Source organism: Pelmatolapia mariae, linkage group LG3_W (assembly GCF_036321145.2).
Source record: "Pelmatolapia mariae isolate MD_Pm_ZW linkage group LG3_W, Pm_UMD_F_2, whole genome shotgun sequence".
Lineage (NCBI taxonomy): Eukaryota > Metazoa > Chordata > Actinopteri > Cichliformes > Cichlidae > Pelmatolapia > Pelmatolapia mariae.
Window position 1 is genome coordinate 66360723 of NC_086229.1, and position 16005 is coordinate 66376727.

A 16005-nucleotide genomic window follows, 5' to 3' on the forward strand; every position below is an offset into this window, starting at 1 on the left:
CATTTTATTGTTGACTTTGATATTTTAATCTCTTCAAACTGAATAAATACAGTCCTATTCTCTTGTTAAATAATAAGGAAGAAAAGCAGTAGATTTGAAAATGTTCTGGCATGTTGTTGAGTGCATGAGTTGACATTGTGAATGATTAAATAAACCTGAAACTTTGTTGCTGCACATGAACTTTGTAGGTGTTGTGTTGATCAGATTAAAGACTGAAACAGAAAGTACTTTTAACTGCTGACGGTGTTTATTAAATGTGTTCACTGTACTCTGGATTTGTGACCTTGTACATTTATTTATTTCACAGACTTTATCTTCATTTATGGACAGACATGGTAGAAAGACGCCTCTCCAATGTTAGGAGAGAAGGTAGTTACATAAAAAACAAAGACACTGTCATACATCCGTCACTTTGTTTTATGTCTCATGGTCCCACCTTCGGAATGAGCAGATAAGAAAGGAATGTGGTTGCTAAGGAGATGTTGCTATGGACACTGCTGTCACACAGGTGCAGGGTGTGGGCTGTAGAAAACAGGATGACACGGAAATACAGGTTAGTTTGGTTTGTGGCTGTGTGATACAGACGACACTTTACACACAGATTTTATTTTTCTCCTTATTTTTGTAACTTTTTACTTGTTTTTCATCAAACTTATCCTGGTAGCCTTTGATTTACAGGAAAGCAATCGGGTATACCAAAGCTACACTTTTCTAGAATTTAATGGATTTTATTTTTTTGTTTTTTTATCATGATGATCAGACGTCTCTTTGAGGATTTTGGAGATCTCTTCAGAACAACAGAAACAGTAAGTTTTTACACCTTTCAGTTTTTTAGCTCAACAAACTGACACTGTACAGGAAGTGCTGCAGCACACACACACAAACTTCCTGCAGACTATTTGCTGCTGCTCATCTTTTCCATGTTTTTTATGCCAGAACAGCTGTGGTTTTATGGAGGCTACAGCAAATGCTGGCTCCTCCACAGTACAATATACATTTACACATACTTTTTATGTCACCTCTTATTTTCACATCACTTCCTTATGAGAACAAAATGGTGGGTCAGAGCTGAGGAGTTTCAGGCTGGTTTACACATAGCAATATTTCCCTGAGAATCATTTTCATATTGGGTCAGTAGTTCTGTCTGTGACGGCCACACAAGGATGTAACATGTCAGAGTAATCCAGACAAAGAAGTGTGTGTCAGTGTGATGTGTTGTAGTTTCAGGAATCAGTAATCAGGAAGCTACAAAGCTTTTGTTCAGTGTATACAAACAGCTAAATCTCCACTGGGACAATGTGCCAAGGTTTCAAATACATACACATATAACAGTTTATACACACAGATACATGCAGCCTGGGTGAGGTGATTTTGAGGACCCAAAATGCAGACAAGAAATACAGGCAGTAGTTTAAAAATAAGTAATTTATTTGGCTGTGGAAACAGCTAGAAAAATGAGATGCAAACAAAGACTGGATGACAGGAGGGAATGTGAGACTAAACACAAACCAGATAAAATCAATGCAAAGGAGATAAGATGACATCAAAATAAATATACAGAAAGTGAGAAACAATAACTAAATGGAGAAAAAATAAAAAAAACAGGAATGAACTTAAATGTCAACAAATAAGAGAAACAAACACAGGGAACAACTAATGCAACCAGGAACTAACTGCTCGAGGCTAAATAAAGTAAGGCAGCCATTCATAAAGTCAAGAGTGCTACAGTCCACCTAAAAACCAGAAAATGACAATATTCTTCTCTTGAATCAAACTACAAAAGAAAGTGGCAACGATATTAAAACTGTATTTTATAAAAACATCAACAACACAGGCTGCTGGCTCTAAACTGCTGCCCAGTCATATGCAAAGTGTTAATGCTGATGATGTGACCAACCTGCCTCTGGGACACAAATTTCAATACAAGGGCAGTAAATCTGGTCCAGGGTAATGAGTAATATTACACACTAACCACCTCCTACTACCAATTATAATTCACTTAATCCATTTATACAGGTGAGTAAAACTGAATTTCTGTTACTACTGTGGCTCACCTGCAGTAGCTTTGCAGTCCACCAGGTGTTGTTGGTCCACACTTTGGGAATAAAGCAATAAGGAAATACATGGAGAAGCAAATATAAACACTAAGCAAGTAAAGAATGAAAAGGAAAATGTTTAAAATAAAAGAAAAAAAAAAAGAAAAATTGATCAAAGGTCTAATACCATGACGATGGTGAGGGTCATGATGGGCTGGCAGAGCAACAGTCTCTCTCTCTTTCCATAAAAGACTCGAACAGACAGCTGCAAAAGCAAAGAGACAACGTTTTGAGCACACATCGAAGGAAAACAACATGTAATGACATATAACTTAAAATTATGTGATATGACTGACATATAAATTATAAAAACCTAACAAAATGTGAATAAACTAGAATGCACTGGAATATTTGTACTGTGGCCCTGAGAAGCCACTGCAACTAAGGAAAACCCCAACAAATGTAAGAGATGCTGAAAAACCACACAAAACACAACAGAAACATAAGAAATCCCAAGCAAACTAAAAATAATGCAAATGCAAACAATTTTTAAATCATGAAACAACACACAAGCGTTTCTAAGGAGACGATACAGTAAAAGGCTAATCATGTATTTACTGTATTTCAAAATTTGTCTGGCATGCATCAGGAGAAGCAATCCAGGAAGGAAAACCACAAACTCACCTCTAAAAACACCCACAGATATGTCATGTTAAACATTTATAGCGGTAAGAATCAATAATGTCCTGTTATCAATTTAACTGTTCAGAACCAATTTTTAATAAATATGTTTTTTTTATATATTGTTCACAGCGTACAGCAGGGAAAGGGTTTGACTCTGTGCTGATACCTTGTCTCAGATAATGACTCAGGTGTGTCCAAACCTTTGACTGATACAGTTACTCATACACAACTAAATACAACAGAAATACTAAAGTAATAAGACTCAGTGATATGAATATACTATTTAAGTGTAAAGGCAACTGTAATAAGATCAACACGCTGACCAAAAGCAAACATACAATAATGTGCAAAAGTCTTGAGCAAGACTTTCTTTTACTTATTAGTTTAAGTGTTCTTGAGTGGTCGACCTCCAGGCTTTCTCAATATTTTTCAAAGAATATTTTTGGACCTCAGCTGATTTTTTTGACCATTTTAACAGAAATGTTTTGGGTTTTCTTTTTAAACATTGTTTCTGATTCTTTTTCTCTCTGAAAACTACCAAAGATAACTCAGTTTGACACATAACATTTTTGCACCAACAAGCTGATTCACTTTAAGCTATCAGTGGAAAACCTGGTGGTGTGCAGTGTGTTATAAAAAAAAACATAGAGTAGGCTGGACAGCAGCAACGTAAAATAAGTGGTAGGCATAAAAAAGAAAATCTACAGCAGATGAGCAAAATCTGAAAGCTATGAAAAGGGAAAAAAAATCCACCAATGATCCTATCTCAGCTCTTGCGTTTGCTTTATGTGCTGTGTTTGAGATTAAATCTAAATTTCCAAGTTCCCAGATGGAATTTGAATCTGGAATGTTCCCTCCTCAAATCAGATCGAAGTTAAAGAGTCAGAGCAGCCACACCACCTGAATAGGTAATAAAGCAGCTGTAGACCTTTCAGACCAATCCTAAGTTTTCTGCATAATCCATCATGTAAAATGTTATCAAATGAAAAAGTCTCTTTTTAAAACTTATTTTATTAGTTTTAGCCTCTTGATATTATGCACATTGCGTCAAGTTTAGCATTCAAACCTATTTTCTGCATATTCCAGCATATAAAATAAATATTTTGTGTGTGTGTGTTTAATCTAACTCTTTCAAATAATTCAAGTAAAACACAGCAGAAAATAAATACAGTCCGCAGCAATGAGTCCTGATGCTCTTAAATCTATTTTCAAATGTTTAGCAGGAGTTGGGCGGGGAGTGGAGGGGAGGTTTGCCCTGGTGCAGGTGTGCCACAGCCGTCATGTCAATGGGTGGATCTGGGTGTTTCTCTGTGAATTTCACATTCCCATGGCAGCGTGCTAGAGGCTTGCTCCAATTTGAAGTTTTTGTTTGTTTTTTTTACCATAAAGAGAAGTTTTCTTCCCACGCAGAGTGGCAGCAGACGCTAATGTTTTTGTCACTTTTTACGGAATCAAACTTCAAAGTTTACTTCCAAGCTTTAACCGCTGCATGGTCATACTACATTATCCATTGTTTTTCTACATCGCACGCTCGTACGTCATTGTCATGAGACACTCTCACAAACAAAATCACGGGTTAGTAACGCAGCGTCCTTAAGGCAAAGTAACAGTAATCTACTTACGTTTTTGCAATAGTAATCCCTTACTGTACTCGTTACTTGAAAAAGCGTAATCGGATTACGCGTTACTGCCCATCTCTGGCTATTAGTGATGCAAGAATGACTCTAACTTGCTTGGAAAATCCTGTTTTCCTTCTTTTCTGAACGTTATATTAACACGAATGTTAGATATCGCGGGTGACTCAAGACTTTTGCACAGTACTGTCTTCTCAAAGGACCACCATCGTCCTTTGTTAATAATGCATCACATGGATTTGAGAAAAAACACACATCGAGTGTGTTTATAAAACCCAACTTACCGTCACTTCCGCTGGTTTCTTGTGATAGATGTGTGACAGGTTAATATTATGTTTGTATTATGAAAGCAACGAACGTTCCATGCAGCTACAACACCCGATGTTTTCTCACTGTTATCTATCAAACTTCAACTGTTTCTTTAATGAAGGAGACTTCCGCTGGTTTCTTGTGATTGGCGGTACGATTAAACGAGGCGTCACAATCGTTATGCCAAAAAAATCTGTAGTTTCTAACAATCCTACGCAGACACCTCCCACCTCAACATTTAGCCCAACCGTTCAACCACAGAATCAATGGGTTTCATCGGGTTACCACTGTTAGTTACAGTGTTACGACGTTGGGAGCGCAAACTATTTCCTGAGTTCCAAAAGACCTTTGAAATGCTGCAAGCCAGTGCTGATTGGTCAACATGCAACGTCCAAAGTGTGACGTAGGGTCATCTTCGCTCAGTGGCTGGAAGAATTCGGGACGTATCTCCACCGAAGTGTGTCGAATGATGCTGCGTTCCCGTTACCTTGAAAATTGTGGCACTACCGTTAGTTGGAGAAACGACACAGAAGGATTTGTTTTTGTTCGTAGCAAAGCGGAGTTGTTCGTCCATTGCTAACAATACAGCCCACTGCCCGTTCATTACAGTTAAAAGCTTGTTCACATACAGCCTGGTCAAGGCGCCTAGCATGAGTTATTTACCGAAACATAACAATCGTCATTGTACAAATCACAAGTTGTACAGTGTTATGCTGTTTATATGCACTGCTGCAGTGTGGGATTGGATTTTTTTTTATTAAAGCCAAAAGATTGGGTTTGTTAGACTTCTCTCAATCTCACTATCGGAGGGGTCGAGCTGAACACGCGAATTCCGACTTTCCGAAATCTGTCTGTTGCGTTCCGAAAAGACAGTGGATCGGTGAGAGGGCAGTGAGTGGAGAAGTAGTTCTGACTTCAAACCTCGTTTAAAGATTAACTAATTAATATATCCAGGCTTTAAACTCAGATTTCGAAATACACCGAAAGTACCAACATCCTCAAACATTTAGAACAAGCTAACATCATCAGAAGTTGAAAACACGGAAATGGCTGCTGGAACATCTGCGTCACTCTGCTGGTTGATCTTCGTCTTCGTGTCTGTCTATGCAGGTGAGATTTAACCGTAGCCCTCCGAGATGAAGAAGATTAAAAAGCATCGACCTGGTTAATTTCCCAAACAATTATTTTCATAGTTATTCTCGATCGCGTGTGAATTCGACACGAGGCTGGGTGGAGTCTCCTTCAGCACTTTGAGATCCACTCACGGTAGAGTGAGTGTTACACGATATAACACTGTGTGGGAGGGTTTTGGGGGGTTTCGTCTTTTCTTTATCCCAGAAATGACCCCTATTTGAGAGTGTAAAGCTAGCAAGGTGCTGTTCTTGTAGTGCTTGTTTAAAAAAAAAAAAATACCACGTCACCAACCACTTCCCACTTGTGAGCTACCACTCCAAATTGTCCACCATCACAAAGACCAGTCTTATTTATGTGCTAAACCTAATACAGTGCCCCCGGCTGGTCACTTGTGTCTTTATTATGTGTGCCTATGCCAAGAGGCACACATATTACTATTCGCCGGATTTATTATTATTATTATTATTATTATTCTTCAGTTTCCGCCTGAAATTTTGCAGCGAATCTCGCCTCGCAGTTTTGAGACAAGATTCATATATGTTACCTCATTTTGTGCGGCTGGATCAGGAATGGTGTGCTATGACTTTTGGTGTTTATGACTATTATAGTTTTTTAAATATTAATATTTTAGTGAAAATTTTCCCGCGCTTCTCTGCCAAACAGTTTTGACAATAGGGTTACATATGTTAGATCATTTTGTGCGGCTGGAGCTGGACTAGTATGGTATACACTTTTGGTGTTTATGACTTTTATAGTTTTTTAAATATTAATATTTTAGTGCAAATTTAGAAAGATTCTTCTTTTGGCGCCATAGAAACAGACTTCATTTGTGGTGTGTTGGCTCCATCTTTTGGTCCCACTGATACAAATTTCAAACTTCATTTGTGGTGTGTTGGCTCTCTCTAGTGGTATGCCGGGAGTAGTACGGCCTGTCTACCCTTATTTGGATTACCGTAATGATGACAATATCAACGGTGCGCACAGCGTCGCTGCTTTCAGGAGCCATTGGAATTTTTAAGGTTGCGCAAATCATTCACAAGTTACGGTAATGCTTGGTGGAAAACTCAATATCCCACAATTCATAGCACGCCTCTGCCGAGTCAAACAATGGCGGCCATCACTTAGTTTTTATTTTCCTCTTAATACTGTTTCTAGGTCACAAAATAAACTTTTAAGATATTTTCAGGCGAGAATATAGGTGTGTAAACTTCAAATATCTGCTCGTTTTGTCAAAACATCCCATATTAGCGACAATGTTCTGACGATGTCGTTTCTGCTTGAGGCTAGCTGGCTAGTGTGGCTAGCGCGGCTTTGCTAACAAGCTACAGCCGGCCTGGATGACAGTGAGAGCGGCTTACTCTGGTTTCACACCCGGTCCTTCGTAAAGTCTCGTGGTCACAGCTGGACTTATTTTTCGTTTAAATGGACCGATGATTTATTTATTTATTCATTTTAGTAACGGTATAAACAGTGAAAGGTGGTGGATTGGCCAGATGTAAACTTCAAATATCTGCTCGTGTTACCAAGACATCCCATATTAGCTCTGATGGTTTCGGTGCCTGCAAAGAGCTAGACAGCTAGCTAGCTAACTGGCTGTCTTTTTGACTCAGGGTCATAGCTGGACTTATTTTTCGTTTTTATGAGCTGATGAGGGGGTTTTTTTAGTAACGGTACAAACAGTGAAAGGCGGTGGATTGTCCAGATGCTGGTCGATGTGGAAAAAATAACTGAGTTGTTTGGTGGTCGCTGACACGGAGCTACAACCGAGGGCAGCTATCCACCGGTGTGTGTCAGACAGAGCATGCAGGGAACGAGACATAAGAGGCGGCGAGGCGACCGCCGATCGACCGGTGGTAGATCGTGGATCAGGGAAACCGAAGGCAGGAGAAGCAGGCGGCTGCCGGTCAGAGCGTGAGGTGAACTGAATTTCAGGTAAGAAGTTATGAACTGCACTCTATTTGGGTCAGATATAAACCGAGTTTAGGTGTAGTTTATTTTCGTTGTGCTGACTTTTTACAATCAGTTATAATAACTCGTACTGCGTGCTAGCTAGCACGACGGAGTTTCTATACAGCTGTGTGCGCGCTAAGTTACTGATGTTGAACTTTATGACAGCCTCCCCTGTCATTCTCTCGCCTGTTCAAACTTCAGTCATGAAACTGATCAATGATCGGCTTTTCTCTCTTGTTTGTTTATTGCGCTAAACAACAGCAGCACGTTTAAGCTTGATCAGCTGTTGTTAGAATTCATTTGATTTTAATTTCTAGTATCAGCTGATGTTTGCTGGAGCCACAGCTGTAGAAGCGGCTGGTGGAAACCAGGAGATGACCTTACCGAATCATTAGAGCTGAACTGGTGATGGAGAAACAGGTTTACCTTTTTTTAGGTGACATGAATGAGTTGAAGGGAAGTTATGAACTGTTTCTGAGAGAAATAAACACCAAGCTCCTTTTTTATTTAGCTGACAGCTGGTAACTGTGCAGGGGCGGATCTAGCAAAGCTTTTGCCAGGGGGCCAGGTAGGGCATCTTACAACCAAAGTTTGTATAATAATACACAAGATTGGCTGTAGACCATTGTTAATCATTCAGAACACTGTGTAAAAATAACAAAAAACAAAAAGTGAATGCAAAAGTGCATAAATATTTATTTTACGTGATTGATGTGTGTGGCGGGGCGTGGTCTGCAGTGCCGCTGCAGGGGAGGTGGACCCACCTGAGCGGCATCTGCAATCACGCCTCTCTGGCGTAGTCTGTGCTCTCTCGGCTGTTTTTTGGGTGTGTGTCGGGCTGTGAGTTGAAAAGCTACAGCCGGCTGTGTGGGTACACCAACCATGTGTGAAAAGTGGTCCATAACGTAATGCTTCAAAGCGTGTTCATGCAAACATTGTCGGGTCTGCCGTGGTACAATGGGACTTCTGCTCATGAAACTATGTGCACAGCGTCTGCAAATCGGGGCTGTACAAAGTCACTTCATCTTTACCCAAAACTGTAAGCTGTCATCTGTGAGGCGCGAGCAGTGTTTGTTTTTACCATAGTTCATGGTGGAGAATGGCTGCTCTGCTGAGTTTTGCTCTCTGTAGCTGTATGAATGGCAAACTACACTGATTCGCAGCGGCATAGGCACACTTAAAATTTCTTCTGAAATTTTCGCTTTCTAGTATTTATATTATAATCTATATCAACAAGCAAAAGAAAAGAGAAGTGGCAAAAAGAGAAGAATAAGGGAAAGAGAGAACTTTAAGAAATTAATATAGCCACTACAGTGACCATCAAAACGATGAAAAAATATTGCTGTAAACAGTTTATTTTGCGACATCATGAAACAAACGATAGCGTAAAATCAAACGATAGACGTTTTTATATCGTTTTTATATCGTCATCCGATATATATCGTTATATCGAACAGCCCTAGTACTGCATAGTCTGCGTGGCAGAAAAGTATGTGAGGATGGTGGAGTACATGTAAACAAGGTTTGTAGTAGAAGTTACACATGAGTTGAGGTTGGTGGTGGGATTACAGTATATCAGGTATCTGCTCCGAGCCCATTCTTGTTTGCAGCAAATGTCTGTGTGATAACACCAGTTATCTCAAGGCATTTTATATTGTCAGGTAAACACTACAAAAATACAGAGAAAACCCTCTCTTACAGTAGAAATGAGACAGAATTGATGTGTGAATAAGTGGGAGAAATGAGTAGAGCACTGCTTTACCCTATAAACCGCCTGACAATTTGCCAGAATTGTTTCAAGGCAGAAGAAAACTCCTCCCTCACCTGAGCTTTCACTTCAGCCATTGGCCAAGTGACGTTCCACGTAGCCTGCTGGTATTCTAGCTGCTTCCAAAGTCCCACAGGCTAAACAAGCCCGGTATGACTCCTTCAGCTTAATGACTCCCTTCATCTGCTGTGTCCACAGTTTGGTTTGGGAGGTACTGCCATTACAGGCACCAACCATCTTGCAGTTGTAGTTTACTCCAGCAGCCCCAGCGATGGAGGCACCGGACATAGTCCATTATTCTTCAGGATTTTCTATCGTAGCAGAATTTATGGTTCCAACAATTAAAGCAACTCAACCTTGAAGCAGCACAGCAGCCCCAGCTACCAGCTACACTACCACCAAATTTGACTGTTGATATGATGTTTTTCATGAAATTATATTAGTTTCTCAAAAGGGTCATCAAGATTTTTTTTTGCCAAATGTGAGATGAGCCTTTGTTTGTTTTTTGGTCAGGGGTATTTTTCTTCCATGCATGCCGTTTTTTCCCAGTCTCTTTCTTATTACTGAATCACAAACTCTGAACTCTGAATGAAGGCAAGTGAGGCCTGCAGTTCATAAGGTGTTGTTCTGCCTGTGTGTTTTGGGTTGTTTTTTTTTTTTTACTTCCTGGATGAGTTGTCTTTGGAGTAAGAGTCTAACATGATGATTTTGCCTTTTGAAATCGTTAAGCCTGCTTCACTTTTTCACACACATTTTTTTAAGTGATTTCTTGATTTTGGTCTGGCAGCAATCAAGCCTGGGTGTGGATAGTGACCTCATACTGAACTCTACTTTCTAAAGAAAATGTGGTTAATCACGGGGGTGTTATTATTTTAAAGCTCCTTCAAGGTATAAAAGTCATTTAACAACCATACTGAAATGCATCCAAGGACTTGAGGACATGGAATTTCAGAGGTCATTTGGAGATAAAACCTGCATGTACAGGATATCTGGCCCCTCTTTGGATTAACAAACCTTCATCACCAGTGAGAGAAACATATTTTGTATATTGTCTGGTAAGTATTATTATTATTTGGTTTATGTATATTTTATTTTAAGCTGTATTATTTTTTTTTGTAATGTAATGTACTGTGATGATGGTTAGAAAGTGTGTGTGTGTGGCTGTTGTAGATGTGAACAGTTGCACTTTGATTACCTTTAACCTCTCTGCTCTGTGTTGTTTCCTCTTTCAGACCAGAAAACCATCACAGCTAAAGCTGGACAGGAGAACGTCACTCTGCCATGTCGAGCTCCAAACAAAAATATCATAGTTGTAGAGTGGAGCAGACCTGATCTGGGAGAAGAATATGTACTTTATTACAAGGATGAGCAATCTATTACAGACAACCAGCATCCATCTTTTAGGAACCGTGTCAATCTGCGGGACAGACAGATGAAGGATGGAGACGTGTCTTTGATTCTGAAGAATGTGACGATTAATGATAATGGAACATACGAGTGTCGTGTCGTCCCGAAAGTCAGAGGATCTATGACTCTAATCAACAGCACCTATCTTCGTGTTGATCCTCCAGGTGAGTGAGTAGAGTTGAGTGTGTGTGTGATCAGAGGTGAAGCTGCTTCCTGGTTGTTGATGTTTGTTTCTAAAGATGTTGTTGATGAGACTTTGTAGAATGCAGCTGGTCTGAGTGATGTGATCAGAGTGCAGTAGATAATGTCTGACAGCAGTTTGAAGAGGAAATGGATTCTGTTCTGTTCTTCACTCATCACCTACCTGACAGCTCACACCTCACACCTGTTTCTCACCTGCAGGTCAGACAAGAGGATCTGGAGTGGATGGATCTGTTGGGCTGAAGGTTTGTCTGACAGTTTTTAGCCTGCTTCTTCTTGTTGCTGTTGGTTTTGCAGTCTAGAGAACAATAGCCCCTTTCTGCTAAACAACAGCTTGTTTTGACATGTCCCAAAGATTTTACCAGAATGACTCAGAGTCTCTTGTCGAGGTTCCAACTTCTTGGTGTTGTCACTGAAAATGTGAAAATACATTTTATCTGATGACAGAAAAGAATGACAGATATGACCAATGTGCTCCACATTGTGCTCTGTGGATTATAAAGAATCTGGTGTTTGAAATTGATTGGTCAGCTGAATAAAGTCTGACAGGTTACTATTAATTTGTATTATGAAACCAAAGTTCCATGTAGCTACAACATCTAATGTTTCCTCACTGTTATCTATCAAACTTCAACTGTTTCTTTTAATGAAGGAGACTCTTCAGACTGTTACTGAAGTTTAAACATTTCAAGAGCTGGTCACGTATTGTTGATTTATTTTTTTTGTTCATTGTTTGGTTTTTTATGTTTTATTGGAAGTTTTTCTCAGGGTATTTGTGTAAAGATTTTAATCAGAGGCTTTTTGACCCAGGTGATGCAGATTTTACCTGAACTGTAATCACTTAAATGCAAAATTAACAGTATGTAGGTTGCATGTAAATCAATATAAAAGCTGTTACTATGCCAAACTCTGTTATTCATGTAACAAGCTTTAAAGCTGAGAACTGATTGTCACATTTAGTTTGATGTGCTGTTTTACACATTTACTTGGCAAGTGAAAGGTCACTGGTTCAGTTCCTGCTGTACAAAATGCTTTTGGGTGTTGAGTCAGTCAGAGTACCTACCAATTGTTAGTAGGGAACACCTGAAAGTATCTTTACAGTTTGTCTTATCTATGTAAATGTGGAAGTGATACCTCTTCTCAGAAGTACTAGATGAATGCATGAATATGCTGCCAGTTAATGCAAGACAGCACTGGACATAGCACTCTGTCTGTTTTCTATACGATGATGTACCATCTATATGGAACTGCTATATCAGCCAGTTTTACCATGCATTTTTCATCTACTGCCTGATAAAAGTGAACATTAAAAAGCAACAAAGAGTCACCAAAAATGCCTCTTAAATATGTTACAACTGTTAAAGTTTGTCCACCAGAGGGCACTCTGCAACTTCCATGTTGGCAACATGTTTGGAGCACCACAAATGCAATCGTCTGATATGAATGGAGTCAGGGCAAACAATCCACAACCTGTGGGCAATAAAACAAGTTCATTGTCATGTTGTCTCAGTTTTTGTGTTCTTGTGTTTTACTTCATTGTATTTTTGAAATATTGTCCAATATAACAGATTTTTAAATCACGTGTTAGTATTGGGTCCTAAAAATATTGTATAAATCTGATTCTAACGTGGAATAAGCACTCCAAGCATCCAAAAAATTATATAACGCACTAAATAGCTAGCTTCTGTTTTACTATGATGCACTTCTTTTGGAATATGGTGTCTGATCCAGCCTGCCTGATGTGACATGTCTTATTATCCTCATAATAAACAGGATCACTAACAGATAAACTTGCCTCTGTCCGTCATTGTGTACACAACACAGCGTCCAGGGGTTGTTTGGAGAAGCTGGTTATAGTAAAGAGTAACTGAGCATCGTTATGGAAACAATACCACGGAGCAGCTCTGTAATTTGAACCAACCTGCTGCATGTGCAGTTAAAAAGATATAACTAAAATAACACAGGAAACCTGCTCACTGGAATGTTTAGCTGTAACAGAGCAATAAACCTGAGATTTGAGTCTGTCCCTGTAACAAGACAAAAGAAGATGGAAGGCTGTTCACAGAGTAGAAAATTGGTTTGATGTTGCTGTAAACAAATGATGTTACTCTTGCACTACTTCACTCTGAACTAGAATGGGATTTCAACAGAACAGAACAAATACAGGTGGGATCAAGAAACAGCCCAACAAAAAGATGGCTTGTACACTTAGGTCTGAATTTTTTTGCTCTGATTCAGATGTGTTCTTTTTGGCTTCATCAAATAATAAAAATTCAGTGCAATGAAAATAAGAAACAGTTTGTCTGAGGCCGAGTTGTTTTTTGGGAACGAGAAGGGAATATATTTGAATGAGAGGGCACTGCACATAGTATAAAGCATGGGCAAAGCATCCAAGTCTGAAAACCAAAGCCAGCGCAGAAGTGTCTTAAAGCTCAGTTAACATGAAAAACACCAGATGGCAATAGCAATAGATGAAATAAAAAAAGACTTCTGGTCCTATAGAGAAGAGTTTTAAAACAGCTTTCTAAAATGACCTCCAAAACACTGCTCCTTTTTATGGATAGTTTATGGACTCAGTCACTCACTTTGGGTCATAATGAATAATTTAATCATGGTCTGTAAACTTGGTCTTACAACATTGGTAAAAGGAGGAATATCAGGTTTATTTTGTTAGCTAACTGGCTGATGGCCTCTCAATCACAAAGTTTTGCATGAGCAGTTTCGGACAGCCCCCTCTCATCACATGGTGTTTTTTTTTTTTACAACCAAGCAAGTGTAGAAAAAAATAGCACTTTTCTACATCAGGGAAGAAGAATGATGTGGATGAGGCCTTGTTACAATGGCCTACTACTGAGGAGGACAACAGATTAAGAAAGCTTGTTAAATATTTAAACCCTACCTATGTTCTCCCCACCAGGCAGGTGTGTATCTGAACGCATCAACCATTTTTCCCATATTTGCCATTCCAAGTGTTCTCTTCTTTCTGTTAGGCTTTCAAAGCTATAGTGAAGCCTACGCATTAACATTAGTCCATTCTCATCATGAATGTATGAAATTGTTACGCAATGTCTAAAAGTGTCATCTTTATTTGAGCTTTCAAAAGGGTGTCAAGATAAAAAGTGATTCCACCTTTATCAATACTTTACCATTGCCCTAATTCCAACTTTCAAAAACAAGGTCTGCTGTTTGTTCTCTCATCATGTTAGTCTGACTACATGATTTTATGTGTTGGAATTTTTTTTTAATATAAGGCATATTCCCATATTCTTTCTTTTAGAGTTGGTTTATTTTCTGCTTTGGTGAAATAATGTTTAAATTAGTAACTAGTTGTTAGTCAGCCCTGAAGCTACCATATTTTCTTATGCAGTCAACAGCTAAAGTTTTGATCACAGATTTATTTTATATATGTTTCACAATAAAAGCCTTGTAAAAAGTTCACTAATCTTTACTTGTGAATTTTACAGTAGATTAAAAAACAACTGTCACTGTGACATTAATAGAAAGTACACGTTTTCATTAAAAATATGTTTAATTGTATTATGTTTACTGGAATTAAAGTTTATTTTAGTGCTGTTACAACATTATCAGGAGACATCTGAACCCCCACAAAGTCCCAACAATATCTGTCATTATGCGACCTTATTTTATGAGTTCAGCATGTTAATATCAAACTCTGGAAGCACCACTGATGATCTGCTTGTATCCATGTTAGTGTTTAAAGTCCAACATCTTCCTCTAGTGGCCATATATAAACCATGTGTGAGGATGGTGTTAATGTAAAATGTGAATCATAGTGTTCCAGTCAGTCATCAGTGTGTCTCTGCACAGCTGTAATTAAAATGTGTTCAGAGGGCCTCAGCGTCTGAATGGTTCCAGTTCAGCTCCATAACAGCAGCGTCCCTGGTTTGATTCCTGTGTTTCAGCTCATATCTGCCTCTCTCACTGAGGGGGACGTCCACTACATAGAGAGGAAATACTTCTCACCTCTGTCTTTGAACCAATAGAAAGCTGGTAGTCAGAGGAAGAGGGCGGGCTTTACTTGGTGTCAGTGAGAGAAATGAAAAAAAGCTCAAATGAGTGAGAAGGACGATGAAGGAAACATCTGTGCTGTGTCTGCTCTGTAAGTAGAATCTCTGTGTTTGTTTGAATTCTTGTACTTTGACTGTCTGCTCTCCTGATAACTGATGATGGAGGAGAAGACATGAAAAACAAATCAGGCTGAATTCAAGTTCAAAACACCATGAGGACCAACTGCAGGTCTGAACTGACTCTTTAAAAAAACAAAAAACTAGAGTAAAGAAACATGAAGAGTCTAAACAGTCCGAAAACTTAGGCAAGAGTATTTTAACAATCTTTCTGGCCTCAAACTTTATTTAAACATGTTGCTGTCATCAAAGTGAAAACAAGAAGATATATAAGAGAGAGTCGAGTTTGTGTGTTTTTCATCCCCAAAGGTTGATTCTGTTCATCTGGACATAGGATTTTCAGATTTCTTCAGTCTCAACTAAAAGTAGGTTTCCCCAATATTATAAACAGTATATTAGCCTCGTGCGTCCAATATCAGCATGGAGGAGAGTAAGGCACTCGGGAAGTGGTTACTGTCTGAAGCAGTTAGAACAAGACAATCCTATTGACCAGTCCTCTAGCTTCACTGTGCAGTGACTTTTGTAGGGTTACTGAAGTTGGACTTGCTGGTACGTGATCGCTTGCAACACAGCTATGTTAGCATAACATAAATACAGTGATGCTAGAGAATGATCGCTATTCTTTTCCACTCGATAAAAGTTAACATGAGGGTTCCTTATGGTTAAGGGCAAATGCAATTGCATGGCAATATGCTGTAAATGGACCAAAATTCAGGAGAACAACTGAGATAATCCAT

General features: G+C 39.0%; 1 long non-coding RNA gene across 1 annotated transcript; it reads right to left on the reverse strand.

Moving 5' to 3' along the window:
* Nucleotides 1-289: 289 nt before the first annotated feature.
* On the reverse strand, nucleotides 290-4962 carry LOC134617992 (uncharacterized). The gene is made up of 4 exons (XR_010091783.1): nucleotides 4639-4962; nucleotides 2224-2301; nucleotides 2055-2095; nucleotides 290-522 (listed from the first exon to the last, which is right to left on the reverse strand). It is a non-coding gene; the product is annotated as an uncharacterized LOC134617992 (long non-coding RNA).
* Nucleotides 4963-16005: the final 11043 nt, after the last annotated feature.